Here is a 13,563-nt window from a genome sequence, read left to right as displayed (position 1 = left end):
GAAATCCTCTTGTGATCTGTTTTTGTTTGGTTTTCATCCTGAACTACTTAGTATGACCTGCAAACTTGAATACTTAAAAGAGAGTTTCAAGACAGATTTTGGGATGATACCATTTCTAATGTCCTTTAATTGCAACAACTGTCCCTTTAAGAGTGGTCTCTCTCTCTCTCTCTCTCTCTCTCTCTCTCTCTCTCTCTCTCTCTCTTGCATTAGAGGATCAGTACTGTCTCATAATTGTGACGTTAACTAATGAATTGTTTGGTGGAGGATGATCAAAACCTTTTCAAAAGTCCAAGAGTGCTGCATCTACTAGATTACTCTACTCACCCATTAGTTGACAATCCTGATTAACTCTAAAAGGCTACCAGGATATGATGTACATTTGGAGAAGCCATATTGATTACTTTTATTTCCAGGAAGACTTGTTCTTCTATATCCTTGACATTTTATTCTTTTAAAATGCCTAACATCAGTATACCTAGAACAAAAATCCATCTAACTTGCTTGTAAGTTCCTGGATCCCCTTTCAACAAAATGATGTTATAGTAGCTATTTTTTGTTAGTTTAGCAATCTCATCTCCTAATTCCTATATGAACTCTCAGGTGGATACCATCTGGACCTGGTTATTTAATGTTCAATTTGTTAGTAGGCTCTAGAACTTCAGTTCTTCAGACAACCTTCCTGCACTGGTTATTTCAGGCACCTATATCTCCCTGACTTTTCTTTTTTTAGTAAAGACAAAAGCCAGAGCCATTAACTTGTAGTTTGGGCAAAGCTAAAAGCACACAATCTGTCCTCAAACAACTCTGTAATTCACAACTTAAAAATAGAGTGATTAGCCCAGAGGTGTACTCTAGCAAGACCCAGGTAGACCTGCCCTCCAATGGGGAAGGCCTCATCTACCCACAGCCAGATAAACCAGCCCTTCCCTCTGGGCTAGAGGCCTGGTGTACAAAGCCCCAGGGAGATGTGACCTCTGCTGCCCTATGGCATGGTATACCTACAACCTTTCATGCTGCCCCCAAGAGTCTTGGTCTATTGTAATCTTCTCTTATGGCAGTAGACAAGCTGCTGGCAGAAAGGGCATTCCCCAGTTGCACCATCCCAATTTCTGCAATTTCCTTATCTTCTTTTAGCACATCATTAAAGGACTTTTGGTAGATTAGCAGAAGATAGAATATTTAGCAAAAAAAAAATATGTTGAGCCACCCTTTTCCCACTCAGCATGAGATGGCCTTGACCAACATATTCCTCAATTTTAAAAAGAAGAAGAAAGAAAACAACTATAATTCATTTTTTCTGTGGATCCTACTCTTTCATTGTAAGGCTGACAATACCAGAAAGTCATACTTTGTAGTTTGTTTATATGAGTGATGGGAAGGTATTTCAGATGGGCATATGGAATCTTACCTTTAAATCAAAGAGAAATTCACAAGGAAAACCTCAGAATGTTATCTTTTTCGCTCACATGTGGACCCTCTTGCTGTTCTCTCTGCAGAAACAATCAAGGACTACAGCTGTATTTTAATTAGAGGGGCCTCTTCTCCACCTCACCTAGAAGCATCAAGCTTATCATTGCCTTTAAAATTTACAACAGGTCCTTCCATCATCAGCTTACTAATAGGTTGGTGGGAAAAGTCCCCAGTGTCTGGCAAAGGAAATAAAAGCAGTCGGTAATTGCTACAGCTGGAATTGTGTTGCACTTCAGACGCATCTTAACTTTATTCTCAGATGTGTAAATAATCCATTAGTGACCCAGGGGGATCATTCACAGGCACAGAAGGCTTTGTTTCTAAAAGAATGCTACAATACTGCCACCTCTTTTTAATCACACGGGCCATGAGGAGAACCTGTGGTGCTAAATTACCTTGTAATCCACATCACCACTGTGTAATGTGCACACTCACCTGTCTAGAGGCCAGATAGTTACATTCTTCCCCAAGTAAACAGCCAGTATATTTATTTATTTATGTATCAAAAACATTTTTACCCCACCTTTCTCCCTAAAAACTTATAGAACTAAACGATAGTATTTAAAAGCTAAAACAGTAAGTATACACATACTAAAAAAGGAAACAAACAGATATGGCATGAAAAATGGTAAATAAAGTCAACACCAAAACCAGTTTCAAAACAACAAGGCACAACATTATCATTAACGCCCCTCTCAGGCAGCCAGTCACTAAGGGAAAGCCCACCTGAAGAGAAAAGTCTTCGTCTGCTTGCAGAAGGATCCCTGCTTTATGTAGTTTATAGCAGTTCACACACATAGAGTTGCACTGGATGATCGGTCCCTCTACCTGTTTTTACCTGGCAGTGGCCACAAGAAGTCTACCCAGGTGTGCCTTGGCATAGAGCCCACTTATCCAAAATAAGTAGAGCGAAAGTGATTTAAACATCATGCACATAAAGGTTAACAAAGCCTGTGTTTTAAATTTAAAAATGAATTAATTGTTGGTGTATTGCAGTTCTTATGCAACAGCGCTGTTAGTTTTACTATGTATACAATATATTACTGCTATCCTGCTTATGATTTTAGAATCCAGTAGCTGAGCAAGATGCAGTAATGTTTATCTTTCTCTTTTGCCCCTGGATGGCCAGTAAAAGACTAGAGATAGCCCAAGATGAAAAAATCCTTGACTAAGGAAGGCATCCGATTATCACAGCACAAGCTTCCCTCACCTCTGGGAGTGTGCAAAGTAGTTTGCTCTGTGCTGATTGATTTTCAGAATTTAAGTGTGGGGTTCCTTTGAAGTCCGAGCTCACAAAATCTGGGGAAGAAACAAAAAAAAATCCTGTGCAACATCACTATGTTTTCAGATGTATTTATGGGCCTATGACACACAAAATAGAAGATGATTAAGATATCTGCCCAGAGACCTTTGGGTAGTGTGGGCAGCATATAAGTTAAATAATTAAAAATAAATAAATAAAATATCGAAACTAGAGATGCACTTTGCACTCAAATCTTGGCTTCACACAGCCTTTGAAGTTTTGTCCTGATCTTGATAATGCATTAGCCACTAGGAAACCTGGTCCTCTTATTAGAACCAATCCACTGCCCACTATAACCACAAAAAAGAACAATCTTAAAAAGAAGGTAGAGCTGTATGATCAAGCAGCCTTGTGTCATTTGCTCTCATTTCATCCATTTGGCTGTCCACGGGGTGCACAGGGAGTCGCCTCTAGCCCACTTTCACTTCCTTTTCCTGTGAGGGGGAGGGCTCGGCGGCACAGCCCGACACTGGAGTTGTCTCATGAAGGTTCTTGTTTGTCACAAGCTTTCTTAGAGCACATTTTACCCTGCCTTCCTGCCTGTGGCTCACATGGAGATATCTTGCAAAAGAAGTAAAACACACACACACACACACACACACACACACACACACACACACACACACACACACACACACACACACACACACACACACACACACACACACACACACACACACACACACACACCATAGTAAAATGAAGGACAATGGTCAGTGGAGGGCAGCATGTGGGCTGTAAGTGGCTGCACTCAGCTTTAGAATCAGCAGCCGTGGGACAGCTCTGTTGTTGCCAAAGGGTATATTTAAATGTATTCGCGAAGGCTTTTTCTCGCAAAGGTGTATTTAAAGCTTGAAAATTCCACCTCTTCGATTATAAAATCCCCATCCTGGAAATTGTAGTTCAAAAACTAAGGTTATATTTGATTAAAAAGAAACAGCTACTCCATTTTTATCATTCGTCGTCGTTTAGTCGTTTAGTCGTGTCCGACTCTTCGTGACCCCATGGACCAGAGCACGCCAGGCCCTCCTGTCTTCCACTGCCTCCCGGAGTTGTGTCAAATTCATATTGGTTGCTTCGCAGACACTGTCCAACCATCTCATCCTCGGTCGTCCCCTTCTCCTCTTGCCATCACACTTTCCCAACATCAGGGTCTTTTCCAGGGAGTCTTCTCTTCTCATGAGGTGGCCAAAGTATTGGAGCCTCAGCTTCAGGATCTGTCCTTCCCGTGAGCACTCAGGGTTGATTTCCTTTAGAATTGATAGGTTTGTTCTCCTTGCAGTCCAGGGGATTCTCAAGAGTCTCCTCCAGCACCATTTTTATCATTATCCCAGGTATATATGAACGTGCACGGCACACTGATTTATGGCCAGGCATTTTCAGCGGATGTAACATTTTAAAGCTGCCTTCAATACTGTGAACCAGGGTACCCACAGACGATCTGTGTCGGGGATTGGTGGCTTGGCATTATGCTGGCTTCTGTCCTTCTTTGAAGGAAGGGCACCCCTTGGGGAGGCTGTCTCGAGCCCGTGGAACCTCAGTTGTGGGGTGTCACAGGGGTTGTTCATCTCCCAAATGTTATTTAACATCTATATAAAAGCCATTGGAACAGGGTTTCAGGAGATTCGGAGTCTCATGTCACCAGTATGCTGATGATGATACACAGCTCCATCTCTCCTTTAATACATCTGCAGTGGATGTTTTCCAGAGCCTTCACTGTTGCCTGGCCACAATACTGGACTGGCCAAGGATAATAGGTTGAAACTGAATCCAGACAAGGTAGAGATCTTATTGTTGGGGGAACCATCTACCTGTTTGGGGGAATCTCTCCTAAACTGGATGGATTCACCCTCCCTGTTAAGGATCAGGTACACAGGTTGAGCATCATTTTGGACCTGGTATGACCGTGAAACAGCAGTTCTCCACTGTGGTCTTCTTTTTTCAGCCCCAGCAAATTGCCCAAATGCATTCCTATCTGGATGGCGGGTCCCTAACAACATTGACCTATTCACTGCTAGCCTCAAAAATCGACTACTGTAATGCACTCTATGTAGGGCTTCCCTTGAAGCTGTTACAGAAGCTTCTGGGGGTCCAGAATGTGGTGGCCAGGCTGATTGCTGGGGTGAGAAAAATCAGTCACATCACCCCTATCTTGATCCATCTGCACTGGTTACTCATCCGCTTCTCTGCCAGGTTCAAAATTCTTGTACTAACATATAAAGCCCTGAATGTTTTGAGCCCTTGCTGTCTGTCAGAACGTCTTCTTCCAAGCTCTGCTGCCCATCTTATTTGGTCCTCTCAAAGCTCATGCCTCCAGGTGTTGACACCAAGAGAAGCCTGTAGGGCATTAACAAGGAACAGGACTTTCTTGGCAGTGGCTCCCTCTCTTTGGAACACCCTCCTGCAGGAAATACACCAGGTCCCCTCACTTTGGACGTTTAAGAAAGTCCTAAAAACTGAACATTTTAGAGAAGCATTTGGGGTGGCCTTCCTCAGTTAATGGGAGAGGGTAGAAGAGAAGAAAAAGCAAGACTAAAAATTGTCAATTTACCACTGCCTGCTCTGCTGTGTAGTAGTTATCGTTATAGCATTTGTTTATGGTTGGTTTTATAATACATTTGTCTGCCGTACTGTTATAAATCACCCAGAGTAGCTGGTTTGCTAGATGGGCAGCATAAAAATCTAATTAATGAAGTGCTCTGTTGCTTTTAAATGTGTTTTTAGTATTGATTTTATTTACAATTTTTAATGTGATACTTTTTTAATTAAAAAATTTTTTTTTACACTTACTGTTTTTAGCTTTTGTATATTATCCTTTTAATGATATGAACCACCTCGGGTCCTTTTGAGGAGAAAAGCAAGCTCAATCTTTTTTTACAAATTAAATAAATATGAATTTTTTAAAATCATTGCTTTTACAGTTATATATTTGGTTGTACATTAACATAAATCTTGAACGGAAATATGGACTATGTATAAACAAGGAGGGAGGAAATGAGCTAAATACATTGCTTTTGATCTCTTCTTACTTCTAAGACCACAGTGTGAAGATCCCCATTCTTCTAGTCCATTTTTTTTAGTCTTACAGTTACAAACTAACTTACCACAAAACAAGTGCAGCATATCCTCTAGGGTTAAGCATCTTTGAAATGTATTCAATTTTCACTAATATGTCTATGCCTTTATTGGCATAAGTTAAATAATATTGAAATTACTTAAACATGGGAAGGACAAGCCATTGTTTGGCTCACAATATACTTAAGATAATAGCATTAACAACATTAGTAAAACTGGTAGCAATGTAATTGGTTGGCGGATACGTTTATTTGGGCAGAAAGGGCAATTAGGGCTGATAGGAGAAATATATGAAAAATATTGAAAGGAGCTTAGTGTCTCCATTTGCTTCCTTTCACCCTGCCTGGTGAAATTACTGGCTGACTCCTACAACATGGAGCAGACAGAGGCAGAGTACCTCAATGATGCCAGCTGGCTGGGAAGCAAGACTGGCTCCAACTACAGAGAGGAAGTTGCTAGCCCTGACATTTCTGGCTGGGGAAGGAGATACAAAGCAGGAGCCATCTGCAAGAAGAGGCATTGGGTGTCGTGGGAGCATAGCTTTGATAAATAATGCCAAATGACCTGCCCTTTTGTGATGTGTAAGCCAAAACAAACAAATAAATAAATAAATAAGGCCCTTCGAGAAAATTCTAACTACAAGGATCTGAACTACAGTTCCTTTGGATTTATTTCTTTGGCTGTTTCTAGAAAACATGAACTATGCTGTGGCTTTAACATACAGTCCCTAAAGTACAACTTCTTGGTCCTACAGCCTCCCCTTTCCCAAATCTGTAGCTAATCAAAGAAAACATCAAGCGAAAGCTTCAGCAGGGCACTTTTAATTTGCCAGTGGTGAATGATTACAAGCCTTAGTTATCTTTTGGCTCAAGCTCTATAAACAACAGCAAAGCCTTTGAAGAAGGGAATGGTAGACCACTTCTGAATGCTTTATACTTCAAAAATAAGATGATGGGACAATCCAGATTGAAAAAAATATAGGAGGATCCCAGATCAGAAGGCACTCAACCCAGTAGTGGGGAATGCTAAGGATAAGTATGAGTTTAACACCATTCTTAATAAAGCAACTGAAAGGATGTTCAGCTGCTCCTGTACACAGATGTGAAACAAAAGTTCCAAAACTGTATGACGCATACAGATGAAATCTGAGGTGTTAGATGCATGAACCAAGGAAAGTTTGGAATCATAAACAAGAAACAAAACATGTAAACAGTGTAATAACAGCTGTGAGTGACCTAAAGTAGGCTGGAATATAGCACTTCAATAAGAATTTGCTCTGGAAATGCTGAATTCAGAAGAAACAGGGCGGCTCTCTAATAGTGTGGTGTGAAGCAGCACAAGTAGTTATGGAACATAACGCAAAGTCTGGCTGGCAACAAGTCACATCTGATGTACGATGACTGTAATATAGTTTTCAGGGTACACGAGATACATTGAAAAACAGTCTCGACAAATTGGCCAGTGGGATTATAAAACAGGCTTCCATGAGGTCGGTACCTTCATCATAATGAACAGAACCTACTCTATAGTCAAGAGGAGTTCTATCTTCAGTGTGAGACACTTCGCCTACCACTAGACAGAGTGAGACATGTAAAGTGAAAGACATGTGAGGCCTAAGGATGAAGAACATTAAGAATGACAGGAAGTGACAAACATGCAGCTATTCTCTTTCCTTGTATTCTTCATATTCCTTCCGTTTTGGAGACCACGTTGAGAAGAACTCAGTGTTTCAAACTGCAGCTCGTTGTCCGCACCATGTGGAATGTGACTTTTCACATGCACCCACCATACCTCATAAAAATCTTTTTGCCCCCCTGTGAAAAACTGAAATACATAGTACAAGTAGTATCTGCTTGATAGTATCAGTTTCACTGTACCTTGCTGTGTTCCAGAAAGTTAGATTTCCATTTTTTCAAGGCTGATTGAGCTGATATCTGGAAAGGTACAATCAGATCAAACAAAGGGAAAGATGGGGAAAAAATCCTCTCTCTCTCTCTCTCTCTCTCTCTCTCTCTCTCTCTCTCTCTCTCTCTCTCTCTCTCTCTCTCTCTGTGTGTGTGTGTGTGTGTGTGTGTGTGTGTGTGTGTGTGTGTGTGTGTGTGTGTGTGTGTGTGTGTGAGAGAGAGAGAGAGAGAGAGAGAGAGAGAGAGAAACTAAAATGAGAACTTGCATGCATTTTTTCTCCACCCAATAAGTGTTATTACCACTATCTCAAAGTTGAGCAACCTGTGATGCTCCAGATGTTGCTGGACTAGCACTTCCATCATCCCTGACCACTGATTATGCTGGCTAGAGTTGTTGGGAGTCCAGCGACATCTGGAAAGTCAGACATTGCCCACTCCTGCAAATCCTTCCACTCAGTATATTTTAAACTGTGAGCCACTAACTACTTGGCGTCTTCCTTCTTACTCCAGAGCTCAATGCCACCAGGGTCATTTTGTCAGGAACACCAGCCTATCTGCTTCTGTCTGTAGGAAATGATTGGGTCATTCCATGTAAAGAATAAGCTTCAGATTTATAAACATGACCTGACACTTCAGGCCTGGTAGTGAATTTACAATTCAAATGTTATCATTTTGTTACTGAGGTCAGAAGCCAGTTTATAATACAAAACAGTTGAAAACGGACATCTGCTCATGTGTTATAGTCACTTCTACTGAAGTTAGTAAACTGAACACCAGGACCGGGTTGGATTTCCTGTAAGTTTCCTAAACTTATTTTAAAAAATTAAATGCTCTTTCTAAACACACTCTAACCTAAGAAGAATATTCTCAGTTGCCACTAGTACACACAAATACCACCAGACTGTGGAGTATTTTTCTTTTCTTTGTTTTTAAATCCTCACACTTCTCCAGTTATCAAGAGCATCTGAAAATCTTACAGAAGGTGGTTTACAGTTGTTATAGAGATTTATAGTTTGCTTTATTTTCAAGGGATTTGACTGAATGCTATGGATTGTGTAAACTGTCTGGAATCTCATGTGGTTGAAAGTGGAAGGTGGTGGTATGAAAAACAAAACTTATATAATTGTAATTTGCTGTCTTAATCCACAGACTATTCCAATAAGGAATAGTGTTGGTTTTGTTGTTGTTTTTAATTTTTATCAGGATCTCTATAATAGTTGCAAGTGGCAAAAACAGGCCAGTTGGATATATATTCCATTATTATCTTCAAGCCCCACTTGCATCATTCAGTGTGCCCCTCCACAGATCCACATGCAATATTGGTGGGGACATACAGTTACTATGGTAACAGCTGCTTTTAATCATTTGGCTGATGCTCTTTAAGATATATGGCAGCAGAAGAAATCCTGTGCTATTTTCCAAACTGTGAAAAGTTACCTTTGTGAATTACAGTTCTCAAAATCCCCTAGCCAGCATGGCCAATGTCTCTGCTGGCCGAAGGATTCTGAGATTCAGTCTGGGGGGAAAAGTCACTTTCACCAATTCTGGATTTGTTCTCCTGTTGTTAACATGGACAAGGAACTACTGTTAGGACAGAAAATTGAGAGAGACAATGGTTTACTACAGGCAAAAATGTCAGACAAAGGTGCATTTTATCTCCCTTTCTGTTCAATATGTATACAGAACATATCATACAGAAAACAGGACTAAATTCAGATGAAGGAGAAGTGAAAATTAATGGAAAAAATCTCAATAATAGGATTCAGGTCCAACAGGAAATCAAGCTTGAACTATCTCTGGAGATGAAAATTATAAAACTGAGGTTTTCATACGTTGGACACATCATGAGAAGGCAGGATTCTCTGGAAAGACAATAATGATGGTAAAAGTTGAAGGCAGCAGGAAAATAGGAAGGTCAAATGTGGGACGGATTGACTCTCTAAAGCAGGCTTGTCCAACCTGCGGCCCGTGGGCCACATGCGGCCCAGGTCAGCTCGTAATGCGGCCCAGTGCAATTTTTTATTTTTAAAGAAATTCCAAAGTTTCAAGTTATACTTGTGGGGCACGTCACAAAGGTAGGGGGGGAGAGAGGGAAGGAAGGAAGGAGCGGGAGGGGAGGGGAGCTGCATCACTGCATTTCACCATCCCCATCAATAGGTGGATCCCCTCCTGGCCCCATAAAGCCACCGGAGTCGAAGCTGGCAGCCTCTGCTGAGATCGTAGCTGCCGGTAAGCGTGCTTGGAGCGGAGCTGCGGAGGACGGCTAGGGCTCCCCCCCATGCGGCCCAAACCAAATTCATGTGCGGCCCAAACCAAATTTTCATCTTCTAATGTGGCCGAGGGAAGGTGAAAGGTTGGACACCCCTGCTCTAAAGGAACCACAAGCTTCAAGAGCTGAGCAGGGTTGTTGAGGACAAGACATGTTTGTAATCAATCACCATATGTTAGTTTATACTTGTGGGTGTTTGTGTGTGCACAAGTATGGAAGGCCTCACCTTCATTGCATCATTTGCCCTGGGATGCACATATAGGTCCAATTCACTCATTGATCCATTTGGATCAATATCCTTCTGCCATAGGTTTGTTGCTCCACACGCATCAACATAGTGTAAAGTGGTGTGGAGGGAGCCATGTGTATAGCCAAACAGACATAGAATCAAAGTATTCTTGAAGGCTTTTATGGCTGGGATCTGATGGTTGTTGTAGGTTTAAAGCTACAACAAAGCCTGGCTCCCAGGACAGAAAAATAAAGCCTGCAAAAGGTCAAAAGCACCAGAACACAGACAGAGTTCTGACTCCTGTCCTCTGAGGATGCCGGCCACAGAGATTGGCGAAATGTTGGGAAGAAGAACCTTCAGAACATGGCCGAACAGTCTGAAAAACCTACAACAACCAGACATAGAATCAATTTCCATCATCTCCATTATTCTTGTGTTGGGAAAAAGTCACCCTAACTGGATCTAACTGTGCAGATCCTCTGTATTCCTGTACACTGCTGTTGTGCCACAGGCATGGAATTCTCATTTTTACTTCTCTTCAAATTAACGTTAAGCCTTTTCCAATCATTTTAACACAGGACATATTCAGGCATAGGGAAGCTGTGACCTACTTGCAAGTTTCTCTGAAATGAATAAGGAAATCTCACATACATGGAGCACACTGAAGTTTCTGTATTGCCAAGACATCCCTGACAGTGAATTAAGAATTTGTAGATATTACAACGGCAGCCATGTTGCTGATTTTTTTTTCATACTCCAAGATGATGGCTAATCAATCCCCTACATTTATGAACTTTGGAAACTCTTGGGTTGACTTCTTTCACCCGCTGAAATTTTCTGGAAGTCTGTACTTAGTTTTGCTGACTGTGATATTTGCTAGAATCCTGTTAGCAAATGCAGAAGGTAACAATCAGTTGTGCAATCATTCACATGACCAAAGTAGGACCAGAAGCTCAGAAATCCATTTGATGGCACATAGTACTAACAAATTCCCAGTTTAGGAATATGGAATGTGTGCACAATTTTGGTCACACAATCTTTGAAAGGATATTATAGAACAAGAAAAACCAGGGAAAGGGCATTAGAATGGTCAAAGGTTTGAAGAAACTTAGCTAGAAGAAAATTTCTAATGGTTTATCAGGCTCAGGGTGTCCCTCGCTAGCCACTTAGCTACACTACCCTGTTTGTCCTGGGGTGGATGAAGCCAGGAGAGTCCATTGTGATTAGGGACTAAGGAACCAACCTGATACAGGTGCCTGCCAAGATACCAGCCTTCCAAGACATGGTGGTGCTTTCAGGGAGTCCAAACATCCACACGACTAGACACTTAGAGCTAGTATGCTCACCTTGCAAGGTAAGGCTGCGACCACTTGCACAAAAATATCAAAAACTCTCTGTAGGTGGTAAAGGCAAAACCTGGTTTTAGTACTACAAAGCCTCTGAGGCAAAAACCCAGACAGTAAGTTGAAGAGATTTTTGTATTATTAAAAAAAAAATAATTTCAAAAGTTCCAAAAAGTTTCAAAAGCACTTGGAGCAAAAATACAGTTCAGGCAAAACTAAGGCGTTCAAGAGAACACACCAGAAAATAATAAAGCTAAACTAATCTACCTAATGCACTTTAGTGTAGAGTTGGCACAGTTTTGAAGCATATGCAAGTGAATCCTTCCTGGCAAGGCATGGCAGAACAGCAACTGAGCATAGCATCTCCTGAGAGGGAAGCTAAGTGAACTAAAGTAATTTCTGAATCCTTTTAAACACATTAAATGTTCCATTCTAGACCCTTCCAGATGGTCCACCAATCAAGCTTCAAGTTCTCAAAAATGTTCAAGAAGATCAGAGCATTTTCTGCACCTCCTCCATTCACACAGTTGAAATAATCTCTCAGTCAGAGTGATACCAAGGAACCGGCCAGCTTGGCCTTTATGGTGTCTCTCACAAGAGAGAAACTACAGGTGTTACTGGGCAGATACTGGCCACCACAATTCTCAGCCAGCTTTTCGCAGGCACTCGGAGAGAAGCCTGTATTTCCAAGGTGGATTCTATATCCCCCAGTTTCTCAGTTTCTTCACAAGGCTTATGGTCCATAAAACTTAGTTTAGACTAAACATCAAACTAGAAACTACATCCATCATGTTTTTTTTAGTAATGGTGCTCTCCGGCACTGTTTGTAATCACTTATGATTTGCCTCACCTATGTAGTTTACATTTTTAATGATTTTGTCTTGTAATTGGTCAGTGAACAGTAAATACGGGTTTCATTTTTAAGTCTGGTTGCTGAGGCATGTATCTCAATGGTGACTTAGTTGTGAAAGAGAAATTAATCACAGAAAATACATATTTCTCTGAATGTCTGCTTTGATTTTTAGACGGCTTCTTTGCATTTTCTTAAGTTCCTAAAAAAACACAGGCCTTTCCCATGTCACTGCTGCCCCTGATTAAAATTATGGAAATGCTGTCATGGAAAGCACTGGCTTCATAGATTTCTGCTTTGCAGTGTGGGATGCACTATGTCCAAGCCAACAACATCTTTCAGTTTCTATGATCTTTAAATTATAGTTAAGTTGTAGTCATTGAGTCAAGAATAAATCAAAATATGTTTATTGGCATATTATCCACAGGTCAACAAGTTTCAGCATTATTTTAATGTTGTGGAAATGTCTACATTGCCTGTTTTATTTCTCTGAGTGGCTGCGTCTGAACTGGGGAATTCACATCTGAATGAATTGTATAATTTCCAGAGGGCTGCATACTCTCCTTCTGCGTATGTATATATATATATATATATCATTTTCCAGTTTTCCTTGCTGATCCGAAGCCAACATCTCAGATTCCCTTAAGCTTGAGACATATTGCTACCCTGATCTTTGGTCATTAATGAATTGGCAACTTGACTTGAGTAGGAATGGGAATTGAGCCCACTGTTTTTCTTTTCTATAATATTAATGGGAAGTGAAATGAGTAAATGGGCTCCTTTGTGAATGGGTTTCAACTTTCATCCTAAATAGCCCTGTCTATTTATTCTTCAGGTTTTCTATCAGTCTTGCAACATCTTAATATTTCAAGTGACAATGTGATCCTTAGTTTTGCCATATGTTGGTTAATAAAAACATTGGGTTTGTTTGCTTGTTTGTTTATTTATTTATTCATTTATTGGACTGTGGGAAAGGAAGATAATTGCATATGCTTTAATGATGATGTACCATCAAGTCAGTTCTGATGTATGGTGATCATTTTCCAAGTTTCCCAAGTAGAAAATATATAGGAGTGGTTGACCATTCCCTTCTTGGAATACCCTGGAAATGTGTAGC

This window comes from Pogona vitticeps, chromosome 5, assembly GCF_051106095.1.
Source record: "Pogona vitticeps strain Pit_001003342236 chromosome 5, PviZW2.1, whole genome shotgun sequence".
Lineage (NCBI taxonomy): Eukaryota > Metazoa > Chordata > Lepidosauria > Squamata > Agamidae > Pogona > Pogona vitticeps.
The sequence above is the reverse complement of the archived record's forward strand: the minus strand, read 5'-3'. Positions refer to the sequence as shown.